Source organism: Cupressus sempervirens, chromosome 9, assembly GCF_028749045.1.
Source record: "Cupressus sempervirens isolate cs-2001-9-10 chromosome 9, ASM2874904v1, whole genome shotgun sequence".
Classification (NCBI taxonomy): Eukaryota; Viridiplantae; Streptophyta; class Pinopsida; order Cupressales; family Cupressaceae; genus Cupressus; species Cupressus sempervirens.
Window position 1 is genome coordinate 11300872 of NC_143126.1, and position 12583 is coordinate 11313454.

General features: G+C 36.7%; 1 protein-coding gene across 1 annotated transcript in view; it reads right to left on the reverse strand.

Moving 5' to 3' along the window:
* LOC149537385 (metal tolerance protein 1-like) overlaps positions 1–12583 on the reverse strand; it is a 181797-nt gene that overhangs the window by 121755 nt on the left and 47459 nt on the right. The window lies entirely within an intron of this gene.

The following is a 12583-nucleotide window of genomic DNA, read 5'->3' on the forward strand; positions in this document are numbered from 1 at the left end:
TTCTACTACAACGGCATTCTTTGTTAATTGAACACAATTTAACCAATCAAGACAAATTGATCCATTATGATCTATGGTCATGTGAAAAGAACACATCACCTCCTTGGGAGCTTCTTCAATTTGCAACTTTGTTTGGGGGGCAATTAATGTGGGGGTTTTACTATAATTTGGGGGTTGTTGTCATCTACAGATATCTTGGTAAGGAGCTTCGTAAGATCCATAAGGTTTATTATGTTGCCTCTTCATTATAGTACATCATTCATCAACTTTTGTATGACTGGGTCTATGGGAGAATATGATGAAGTGGTCCCAGAAGATTGAATCTCTCTTCTCCATTTACTAGCATTAATAAGTGTGTCGTCCAATTGAATAGCTTGCCTTTGGGCATCAAGTAAGTTAGAAACTACATCCTTGATGAGGTGAAAACTTATATCAAGAGGGACAACATTGACAAAGAATATCTTTTGGTTTTCTATATTAGGCCTAGACACTGCAGGGATTCTTTGGATTAACCTATTAAATTTTGCCACAAATTCTCTCATAGGTTTGTGTATCTCCTTTTTCATTTGACTAAGATGAAGTAACAAGGAGCACTCATTTTTAGGGGCTCTGAACCTATTTTTGAATGCGTTTTTCATATCATTCCAACTAGTAATAGAATGCTGGGGCAGGTGATTGAACCAATCAACATCAACACTTGTTAGCATTCGAACAAATAGTCTAACAACAATTTCTTGGGTAGGGATGCTTATAATGCCAAATGTTGTATGAAAACTACTCAGGTGATCATTCATTGAAATTTTACCATCCCCACTAAATTTAGGCAGGATTTATGTGGCACCTTTATGCAGTGCTACAGGATTGACACCAAGGTTCAGTGGACCTATATTCTGATCCCATGGTTGATTGACAACCATGTTTGGTAATATGACTTGTGAAGGTTGAATATTCAAATGAGAAGGGACAATAGCTGTCAATGGAAGTAGGGATTTCACAAAAGGTGAGAAAGGGGACTATTTTGGTGGGGAATTGGGTCTACTACTTGACTTTTCTTCTTTTTGGGATTGTTAAAATCGGGCAGGATTCTTTAGAGGTTCAAAGTTCTCATCTAGAATCCTCTTCTCTCTCTTGTATATCTCCTAACAGCTAGCTCTATTTCTCACTTTTTATTTAAGGTCTTGCAAGTGCTTGAGCAAGCCTATTGACCACTGCCTCTTCTTGAACTTCAGGCACACCTCTTAACAGTTCAACATGTTCTTCTTCTCTTTCTAGGACCCTTAACACTTGTTGAAATTGTTGGCTATTTTGACACAATGTCCAGGCAATTGTAGTAAAATCTAAGACTATGTCCTCATGTGTATCTTCAAATCTAAGATTAGGTTGTAACACAAGAAACACATTATTATGTGGAAGAACCATTATGATTCATTTTTTTTTTTTGTTGGTTCTATTACACAGGGACTCTCCCCAGTAGAATCACCAAAAATTTGTTAGTGAACAGATTGTCTTCCTATATATATGATGATAATTGTAAGAATTTGGCTTAGGCCATAATTCACCCAAGAACTAAAGAACTCAACACAAGCACACAGTAGACAAAAATACATAGAGTATGATCAGAATGATGATATTCATTCAATAATTGGATTCAAGAGTACACTAGGAGTGCCTGAATATAAAGGCCTCAAGAGAGCTTCTAGAATGCATAGAAGTCAGCATCATGATATGTCAAACAACTAGGCACATGTCCACCAGATATGGATTATCTCCATTAAGCACAGGATCAAGTGCAATGATGTGGGGATAAGCCTACAATGGTGTAGCATGCAAATCAGTGGTGTAGACAACATGTGCTAAATGAGGAGTACTGATAACTGTGTTGTCATCATGACAACTCAGTGAATGATGCATACTCCTGTGTTGTAGACACCATGTGCATAATTAGAGTTGTGTAAATCAATGAGAGTTCACAAACTCCTAAGTGTCTCACCTAAAATAATAATAAAATAATGCAAAATAATTAAATAATGCATTAACCTAAGTAAAACTTAAGTAAGTGTAATAAGTAAATACTTATTTACACCAACACCCCCCCTTAAGTGCAACTTAGGGGAATGCCCTTAAGCTTACGAAATCTAGGATGAAATGCAATATGGGTCCCGGCTACTAGGCCATGTTAGGTACCCATGTACATAATGATATGGAATCTCCCATAAAGTGGGGAAAGAGGGAAAACCTCATGCAAAAAACCCTCCCCCAAAAAGAGAGATAAATAAGGATGCATGGATGGATGGAGTAATCAGGACCCCCCCATTATGACATACATCTAGTATATACATAAGAGAATGATGAGAAGAGGAAGAGAGATAGGATGGGCTCCCCCCCACCAAAGAAGAATGCCAAACAGTGACTGCTCCAATGCAGAAGTTGATCCAAGACTACAGAATGGTGTTCCTCCCCTTAGGAAGAAACAATGCCAAGGGTACAAATGAGACGCTTCTGTTGTGTATGGAAAGAATCCCATGAATAAGTGATGTCTCTAAAACCTGCTTAACTGGCTAAAGAACCTATTCGAGAGAACTGTCTGTCCCTTCAACTAATGAAGAATCCTACTGCAACTGCCAATCATAAGTATCCACAATCACTTCAACCTATGATGATTGATCATGTGGAGAATGAACAAGAGAGTCGAATGGAGCTCTCATGACAACTGAAGAAGGCATTTTTGCATCAATAAGGAGAGGCAGATCATGAATACTATCCCCCAAAACTGTCATTGAACCTATATCTAGAAGACTAGAAGTACCTTGTTGTTCTGGACCTATCACTATGGCGATGTATGCATTTGGAATGTACTGATGAAGTGATCTCTCACTGTATCTGTCGACAGAACTCCACATGTCTGAAGTTGTTGAAGCACTATCGCTAGTGCCACTGTCAGTTTCCACACTGTATGATGAGCGGAGAGGAGTAGAGGACAAGATGGGAGAACTTTCCTCAAAATGTACATCCTTCTCCACAAAAATCTGATGTGTCTCTGGATTTAGAAGTCTGTATGCCTTCACATTGTCTTCATAACCAATGAAAGTACAAGGCCAAGATGACTGTGCCTTGCATCCCCTAGAAGATTTCTTTACCCATGCAAGACAATTGAAGACTTTGAAGTGTGTCACAATAGGTTTTCTATCACACCATGCTTGAAAAGGAGTTTTTCCATGTAAGGTTGGATGAGGAGAACGATTAAGAATGTGAGTGGCACTTGAGATTGCTTCAACTTCTAATAATGGATCGAGAGACTTGGCATGAATCATGTAACTTGCCATAGACTTAAGAGTTATAATCCTCAATGCTGCAACATCTATCTTATGTGGACTGAATGCTGGTGGAGTCTGAAGATCAATTCCCTCATGTTTACAAAAGTCCCTAAGTCTTTTGTTCACATCCATGTTTCCATTGTCCATTCAGAGTACTTTGATGGCTTTCCTAGATTTTCGTTCTTCATGAGTTTTGAAGTCTAGAAACTTGTCCAACGCTTCATTCTTACTATGAAGAAAATAGACCCAAGTGAACCTTGAAAATTCATCAACTAAGGTAAGTATATAGTGACCTTGTCAAACTGCAAAAGGACCTGCTAATACCATGTGAACCATCTGAAGAACACCTATTGCTCTAGAAGACTTCCCTCTTTGTAACTTCCCCTCTGGATGCATATCCACTGAATCTGTTGAACACTCACCCTTAGAAAAGTTGATTTGAGGTAGACCTTTCACCATGTGTTATGTGCAAAGTTGCTGAAGGTAGCAGTAGTCAAGATGACCATACCGCTCATGCCATAATTGCATGTTTGAATGTGATTGAGATAAAAAGGCCTTTGAAGAAGACTTGGGCACAAAATGAGAGAAAGAGTACAACCTCTTGTGATCATTCACTTTCCCCACTGCAACCAAGGAATCATCTTTTAGACTGTGCACTTTTACTGAGTTTGGAAGGAACTCAACTCTATGTCCATCTCCAAAGTGATTGACTTAGTAGATTGATAGGAGATTTCAACTTAGGTTTGGAACATAGAGAACCTCTTGAAACTCTCCATTTTCCATTTCCACATTTCCTTTTCCTTCAACTTCCATTTTTCTATCATTCCCCATGAAGATGTGTGGTACCTTTGAGTGTTTCAATGAAGAAAAATCCTCCTTTGAAGAACCCATATGATATGAGGCACCTGAGTCAAATATCCATTCCTTTGAAGAGTTTGAATTTTCCATGAGTGCTTGCCCTTTGCCCTTGGAATCTGATGAAGACCCTTTATCCTTATAAGCATTAGGCAATGGAATATTATGTTTCTTCATGATGTTGGTTAATTCATCAATCTTTTTAAGATAACAGTCATGCTCTTCATGACCTGATTTGTTGCAATAAGCACACTTCTTCTTCTCCTTATTGTTGTTGTCCCCTTTCTTTTTGGAATTCAAGGACTTGCCTTGTTGATTTGATTGTGGTGTTGTCTTTTTTGCAAACTCAGATTTTCTCTTCCATTTCTTCTTACCTTTTCCTTTGTTTGAAGATTGTGCAGTTGAATTTTGAGAACCCTCATTGTTGGCCACCAATGCTTTGGACTGAGGTGATTTGAGAATCCCCATTGATTTCAACTTCTTTTCTTCATCATCCAACAGTTTAGCATATTCATAAAGAGTGACTTTCTTATAGGTAGACCCTAAGGTAGTCTTTGAGGTGTTAAAAGAAGATACAAATGTGGAATATTTAGATGGCATCTTGTTATGTATGAGATAGATCAGTCTATCATCTTTTATAGAATTCCCACAATGAGTAAGATTTGTCCTTAATTCATTCACCTTAATGATGAAGTCTTGTATTGAGTCATACAACTTAGGATCTAAGAAAACAAGCTCATCTTCGATCTTGAACACATCCTCTTTAGACACTTTACCATAAAGGCTTTTGAGGGTATCCGAAGCTTCCTTGGATGTAGTACATTTTTTGATTTGATACATGATTTTATGATCTACTCCCAAACATATATCACCTAGGGCTTTCCTATCCATTGCTACCCAATTTGAAATATCACTTGCAAACACATTATCACCTGCTGGTTTAGGAAGAGTACCATCTACATATTGTGAAACTCCATTATGCATTAAGTGATACAACATTTTGATTGACCATGAAGCATAGTTATGAGGAGTTAATTTAGGAAACTTAAAGTTGCCCATAATGCAAAAAATGAAAGAAATGTTCAGAAAAGAGAGAACACCACACCAAGAACACTCCCCCTTTTCACTAAATGAAGAAACCCCCCCAAAATAAATGCTTTGGGCACTTTATCAGTAGTGCCAATTTTTTCCTTTATGGATTTCTAATTTTGCTTGTTACAACCTCTTAATGGAGTACAAATCTGAAACTTTACAATGTGCTACAATTCTGAAGCATTACAAAGCAAAGAAAGGCCCTATTGCTGAAAGGGAAAATTTTTTCCACACAACACTACAATATGATGCTAGATCTGGAAAGTAGATGAAAAAATATACACTTTCAAAAAAAATAGAACCTGTTTTTGACTCCAGATGTACCCATACGAAGTGTTTGAAGTTGCAAAATGTAGGATTATCCAGTATAGTCACCAAAAAATGCGATTTTTGAACAATTCATGAACGAAAACTAGAAAATAGTTGCACCACTAAAAAATTTAGAAAATTCTACCCAATTTCAAAAAAAAATTGCACCTGATTTGTAGTCTGGATGTGCGAGTTATGACCTCTTGAAGTCGGATTGTAAAATTGAAAATCAATTTGGTGAGGGGTAGCGCCAGCAAAAGAAGGGGTTAAATTTGATGGTCATACGGCCATCACAGTAGTTCTAATTTGACCTGGAATGACATCCTGAAGGGTGTCAATTTTAAACCAGTAAATTGATGACATCAGCAAAAAATTTGACCTATTGTTGACGTGGCAGAGGTCTTGGCAGTCTGTACTGTATGGATCATACGAAAAATACATGCGTGGAATGCTAACTTGGTGATCTAGTCGGATGATGACTATACTGCCTGGTCACATATACTGATGCTGTCAGGGCATACATCAGAGGCAGACTGTGCTGCCACTGTGGAAGGGTCAGGCTGTTGAAATATTGTCGCGTGGCAGCTTGCGTAGGGTGTGACTGGATTTATTCCTCGGGAAGGCGGGACTCTCTCTACGTTTTCGTAGCTTTATTTTCTGTCATCGATGATGTGTGAATTAATCCCACATCAGTGGGGCCATTGAAAAAGCATTATTTAAATACAGGGTGCTGCAGAGAGTAGATGTGAAGTATGACCGCCGGAAATTTGGGCACTACACTTGGTAAGTTCTTTGTGGATGCCAGATATTGAGGTCCGGTCCGAATTGGGTAGGCTGAGTTGAGATTTAATTAGCCCTTGGTATAAAGGGTTCCCTGTGAAGAAAATTAAATAATTTGCGATCCAGTACCGCAAATTTTTTTTCTCTGACCAGAGAATAATTTCAAAAAAATGCTCAGGAAAATAATTCCAATAAATACCCAGATAATAGCAGAGAAATAAAATAATTCAAATCTGAAAATCAAATCAGTTAGATCTGAAATCAATTAGATCCGAAAATAATCATACCTGAACTGCAAATCAGAGCCTCTAGGTTCCAATTTGCAAAAAAAATTTGCCTCACGATCAAATTTCACCCAATAGAGGAAAATTTATAGTTGATCTTCATCGAATTGATGCTCCAGACACAACAGTGAGGTCAATTCTAGCTCTAGATGCTCCTAATTTTTGCGGATCCTTTAGATTCATGTTGAGGTATTGAAGCATGAACGGTCTCGAATGGCTATGTCATGAGAATCCTCCTTGGCTTTGATACCATGTAAGAATTTGGCTTAGGCCAAAATTCACCCAAGAACTAAAGAACTCAACACAAGCACATAGTAGACCAAAATAGACAGAGTATGATTAGAATGACGATATTCATTCAATAATTGGATTCAAGAGTATACTAGGAGTGCCTGAATATAAAGGCCTCAAGAGAGCTTCTAGAATGCATAGAAGTCAGCATCATGATATGTCATACAACCAGGCACATGTCCACCAGACATGGATTATCCTCCATTAAGTACAGGATTAAGTGTGATGATGTGGGGATAAGCCTACAATGGTGTAGCACGCAAATCAATGGTGTAGACAACATGTGTTAAATGAGGAGTGCTGATAACTGTCTTGTCATCATGAAAACTTAGTGAATGATGCATACTCCTGTGTTGTAGACACCATGTTCATAATTAGAGTTGTGTAACTCAATGAGAGTTCACAAACTCCTAAGTGTCTCACCTAAAATAATAATAAAATAATGCAAAATAATTAAATAATGCATTAACCTAAGTAAAACTTAAGTAAGTGTAATAAGTAAATAATTATTTACACCAACAATAATTTACTCTATGCCCAAGATTTTGAAAGTAAAAAAATGTTCACAACCGTTGAGAAAACTTCATATTATTTGTTTTCTCTCTGTATTTATAGGTACAGCTCCCTTTGAAAGATTTATCAATGAATTCAAATTAATTTCACACTTTTTCTAGAAAGTGCATAAGAACTCTATCATACTCTTGGGTACTGAGGTAACAATTCATTCATGCAATAAAGGAAAAATATTCACAAAATATTGGAATGTTCAAAATGGGAAGAGTGCTTCTAAGAGGGGGGGCGGGGTTGAATCAGAAGTATCACACTTTTAACCTTTTCTAATCCTTTAAATCAAATAACTAAAAGTAAACACATGGAATAACACACATAACACCAGATTTGGTAACCCAAAAACCCTCCAAGAATAAGAAAGTAAAACTGGGGTGGGGATGATGCCCACAAAAATCACTATAGCAATAAATGTTTGACCACTTTTGATGGTCTACCCTATGAAAGGTCTGCCCTATAAAAGGTGTTACACTGTGTCAATATGACCTAGTTAGAGGATTTACAAACACTTTACATGAAGTGTGACCCTATTAAAGGATTTACAATAGGTTGTTAAACCCACCTAATACAATAGGATTTTTAATCACCTTCTCCAAAGGTTCTCCTACCTAGCTGTTAAGCTAACCTATCAATATAGGATTTTCAACTCCTAATACAATGGAAAGAAAGTATTAGAACAATGAAACTGACAGTATGCAATCTTTAATTGTTGAATTCAGGCACTTGATCTGCTCCTTCTAGTCTTAATCCTTTGGGATCTGATATTTGATCATGTCCCTTGAATTGTTCTGATCAACTGAATATGTAGTTGTTGCTCTGTTCCTCTATCTCTTTCTTCCTTCACACTAAATTTCACTATAGTTTTCCCATACATTGTTCTCTTCGACACATGCAATGGCCTTTTGTCCTCGTTTTAAAGATTGTGAAGACTTAGGATTAGGTATGGATCTATGATCCATATTGAATCTTTAAGTTCCCATTCATTCCTTGCATTTTCCTCATTGGTTGCATGCCTTCTCCATTTTTCTGATTGGCTGCATGTTGATTGCATAGGAAATGTAAAAGATTCATCCTTATCCTTTTTATCCTTCAAAATACTTCTATGTTGGCTCCAAAAATGGTTTACATCTAAGTTTCTGAGGCCACAAACTCATATGTTGATTCTGTTTTACTTGACACATACTAGACTATTGGTGCTCAACACATTATCTTGGATTGCTCGACACCTATTACATTTTATCTTGCTCGGCACATGTAAGATCTTGGATTGCTCGATACATGTATAGTTCTAGATTGCTCGGCATTAACTGTTACTTGGCACCTATACATCACTTGGCACTTATATACTACTCAGCACCTGAAGTCACTCGGCACCTATTGAAAACCTGACTCGGCACACACTATGGCTTGGCATACATAGTGTACTTGATTTCAATATAGAAAGTGATTAAGTGTGTTGACACTCAAATGTCAAAACCTTCTAATAACCAACACAAACTTTCTCAAAAAACACTTATTCAAAGAAACGAATTACATGAAAACTTAATAATAATCATTCAGGAAATTCAACAAAAATAAACCTTCATAGAAATAGCAAGAGATGTCTCCAATCACTAAATCAGAGCTCACAAAGTAACAATGATTCAAACACTTTGAACACCAAGTTTCAAAGTAGGATCCAAGATCTTATATATATATATATATATATATATATATATATATATATATATATATATATATATATATATATATATATATATATATATATATAACTTTCTTCATGCACACAATCATTCAAATGCTAACATACAAATGTTGTCTATCGATTACTGTTAAAGTATCTACTTATCAAAATATTTTCTAGCTATTTTGGTTCAAACAGTTAAGATATGAATAAAAAATAGTTATTAAAATGGTTGCCAAAATATGACTGGAAGTAACTATCCCAATCAAACTTCATCACCAGTCTTTTCTTCCTCACCCATGGTTTGCCTCACCAATTTCCATCTTTTGAAGGTGTTCATGAATTCTTGCATCACATGGGAATGGGGGTTCTTTAAACTCAATATCTTAGCTCTACACATGTCCTTTTGCCATTTGAATTCCTTGATTTTCAAGCTATGATGTGGCATGAGATTCCTATTCAGGCATAACATGGATTTGATATTTGCTAGTATGGTGAAATCACTAGTAGTAGGTGATTCATTATCTTTGATCTTTTCAATAGCATCATTGAAGCTCTTTGTTAATACCTCAGAATCCATGTTCCCATCATCAAATTATAGAATTCTTGTAGGGTTTACTATGTTCATGTCCTTAAGAAGCTCCTTATGAATCCCAACATTCTAGCTTTCAATGGATTACATCTCTTTAATTGCTTCTTTGTAAATTGATTCTTTCTAGCCCATGTTATTTTTCATCATGAACAACATACAAGAGTCCACATTTTTCATCGAATTCTCACTTAGAAATTTAAGCACTCTAAATCTTTTAACTTCAGTCGCCTAAAATACAATTGCCTGGTACTGGCTCCGTTTGGTTTGCCATCTTGGAATCAGAGTTTGAATCTCTCCTAAGAGTTTTTCTCCTTCAACATACATAGTGGTGATTTCTAGGATAAACTTGTTACCTTCTTTGATAATAGCATTCACCCAATCTTGCATTGCATCTAAGAGAAACTTCCCCTTTTGCATTTGTTTTACCAATTGTTGGCTGTCTGTAGAGTTGGGGTCAAAGGACTGAGGAGCTTGAACAACTAGTAGGGCTTCAAGACTCATCAAAGAATCAATATAAGTAGCCATAGTCACCACTAAGGCCTTGAGTTCCTTTTTTTCCCTGCTATCCTTTTCAAAATGGGTTAACATATGATCAATCAAAAATTTAAAGAAATTATTGCCTATATTTATATTCATGGTTCCAAGTTCAACCGAAGTAACTTTGAAGCCTTCGCTATCAATCTCTCCAGTATCAGACTTCTACTTATATGTAGCCAGCTCTGCTATGATTTTCCCAATTATTGGGTCTTTGATTAAATGGGCATCAATTTTCATCTTTTTAACTTTGGAACCACATGCTCAGTATTTTGTTACAATGGCTTTCACAAGCATGCATATTGGCTGTAAATTTCTTTTCTTACTAACTAAACTTGACAACCAGGATGGGACAACGGGGTTAGTGGAGATCACTTGGGTATCCTAGGTAGGAGTCATGAGTTTAGGTTGGTCCACCCTAGGAGATTCAATAAAATACACATCACCATTAGGATTGTCCGAGAAATTGAAACCATCACTCGAATCCTGTCCTTGGGTCAACATCCTTTCCTTCTAAACTTCTTGTTGCATGAGGGCTTCAGACTTAGTTTTAGATCTAGTTTAAGAAGTCATAACCGAAACCATCACCTGAATCTTGTCCTTGGGTCAACATCCTTTCCTTCTAAATTTCTTGTTTCATGAGGGCTTCAGACTTAGTTTTAGATCTAGTTTGAGAAGTCATGTTCTGTGTGAGTGTTGGCATCTTTTTCTACTTGCTAAGAGTTGACACACCTGTAATAGGAGATGAAACTTGGATTTCATAGGTCAATGGTTCAAAAAAAAAAAAAAATTTGGAGACGGTATATTGACTACTTTCATGCTCTGTCTCCTTATCCAGTTATCTGTATGAGTGAGAATGGATCTAGTTCTTAGATTTATATCATCTTCCTCTCCTTGATTCCAATCCACTTCCAATTGCCTTAGCTCACTAGCTTCCTCCCATCTAGGTTCAATAATATCTAAATCATCTTCAATTATTCCTTCAAGTTGAAATTTCAACTTGTGAGAGCTAATCTATTGAAGCATTAATCTTGAATGGTCCCTTTTTAATACTTCTTCTTCATTCTTACAATCATGCCATAAATCCTCCAGGTGTGGAATTGTGGATGACTAACCCTTCAGACCAAGAACTCAAGCTACCAATTTTTTACTATCAAAATTCCTTCTTCCCTAATAAGACTCGAAACCAAAACTAAGAAAATTGTTTCCTATGACTAAGGCATTGATCATGCTGCTACAAGTCAAAGGGTTGAGCTTGATAGGAAAAATTGACTTCCAATTTTCTTGTGGGAGATTATCTTTAATAATAGAGAACAACTGCCTATAGACCTCAGCTAAAACAAAATAGTCAAGTGCATAGCATGGTAACCTAATGGGCTCATCTTTGAATCCACCTTTTCTCAAATAGGTGAACTTTGGGAACCATATGTAATAGCTTCCATAATTTTGAATTAGTTTTTGAGCTTTAGGGGAAAACCTAGGCATGGGTGACTTTTTTAGAGATGAATGTACACTTTCTATCAATACAGCATGCACCTTCCTAAAATTTTCCAACACTTTATCCTTTTGCAAAAAGGGACAATATTGATAGATTTTTATCTCTTTACTCCAAATCTCATGGGGTAGGGAGGTGAGATTACTGACACAAGCTATGCAATATGTAAGGTAAGAAGCCATGTAGAAATTCTCCTTGGTTTCTTTAGCATGTCTAAGCTATGTCCTTAAAGAGCTAGAAATTATTTCTGCCCAATCCATCCATTGTTCTAACTTTAACATAATTTCAACATAATAGAACATCCATTCCTAAAAAGGGAGGACATCATCCAAACCCTTAACTCTATGTAACATCAATATAAGATCATGAATATGGGGCTTTAGGTGATCCTTTGTGACTATCTTGGGTAGTCTTGAACCTCCACCATAATTAGTCATTGTCCACTTTCTGGCTAGGATATTATGATATTCTTTTGGGGTTTTTTGGTATTCAGCTAGGGATTGGATGGGAGAAAATGCAACAACTGTACTTTCAGGTAGGCACAGCACCAAGGTAATGGTCTCTCTAGATATTGATAGAACAGGTTCTCCATCCTTATTCAGGATACTCTTACTCCTTACATCATAATGGTTGATACAAAGTTGGAGCAATTCAGGGCTTAATAGGAAAGGAGGGAAGGATGTGGCTTCAATTAGGCTGCTAGTCAGAATTTCCATACAACCATTTAATTCATCAGCTTGACCAAAGAAATTCGACTGTAATTTCTCTAGCCTAACACCTTCTAAA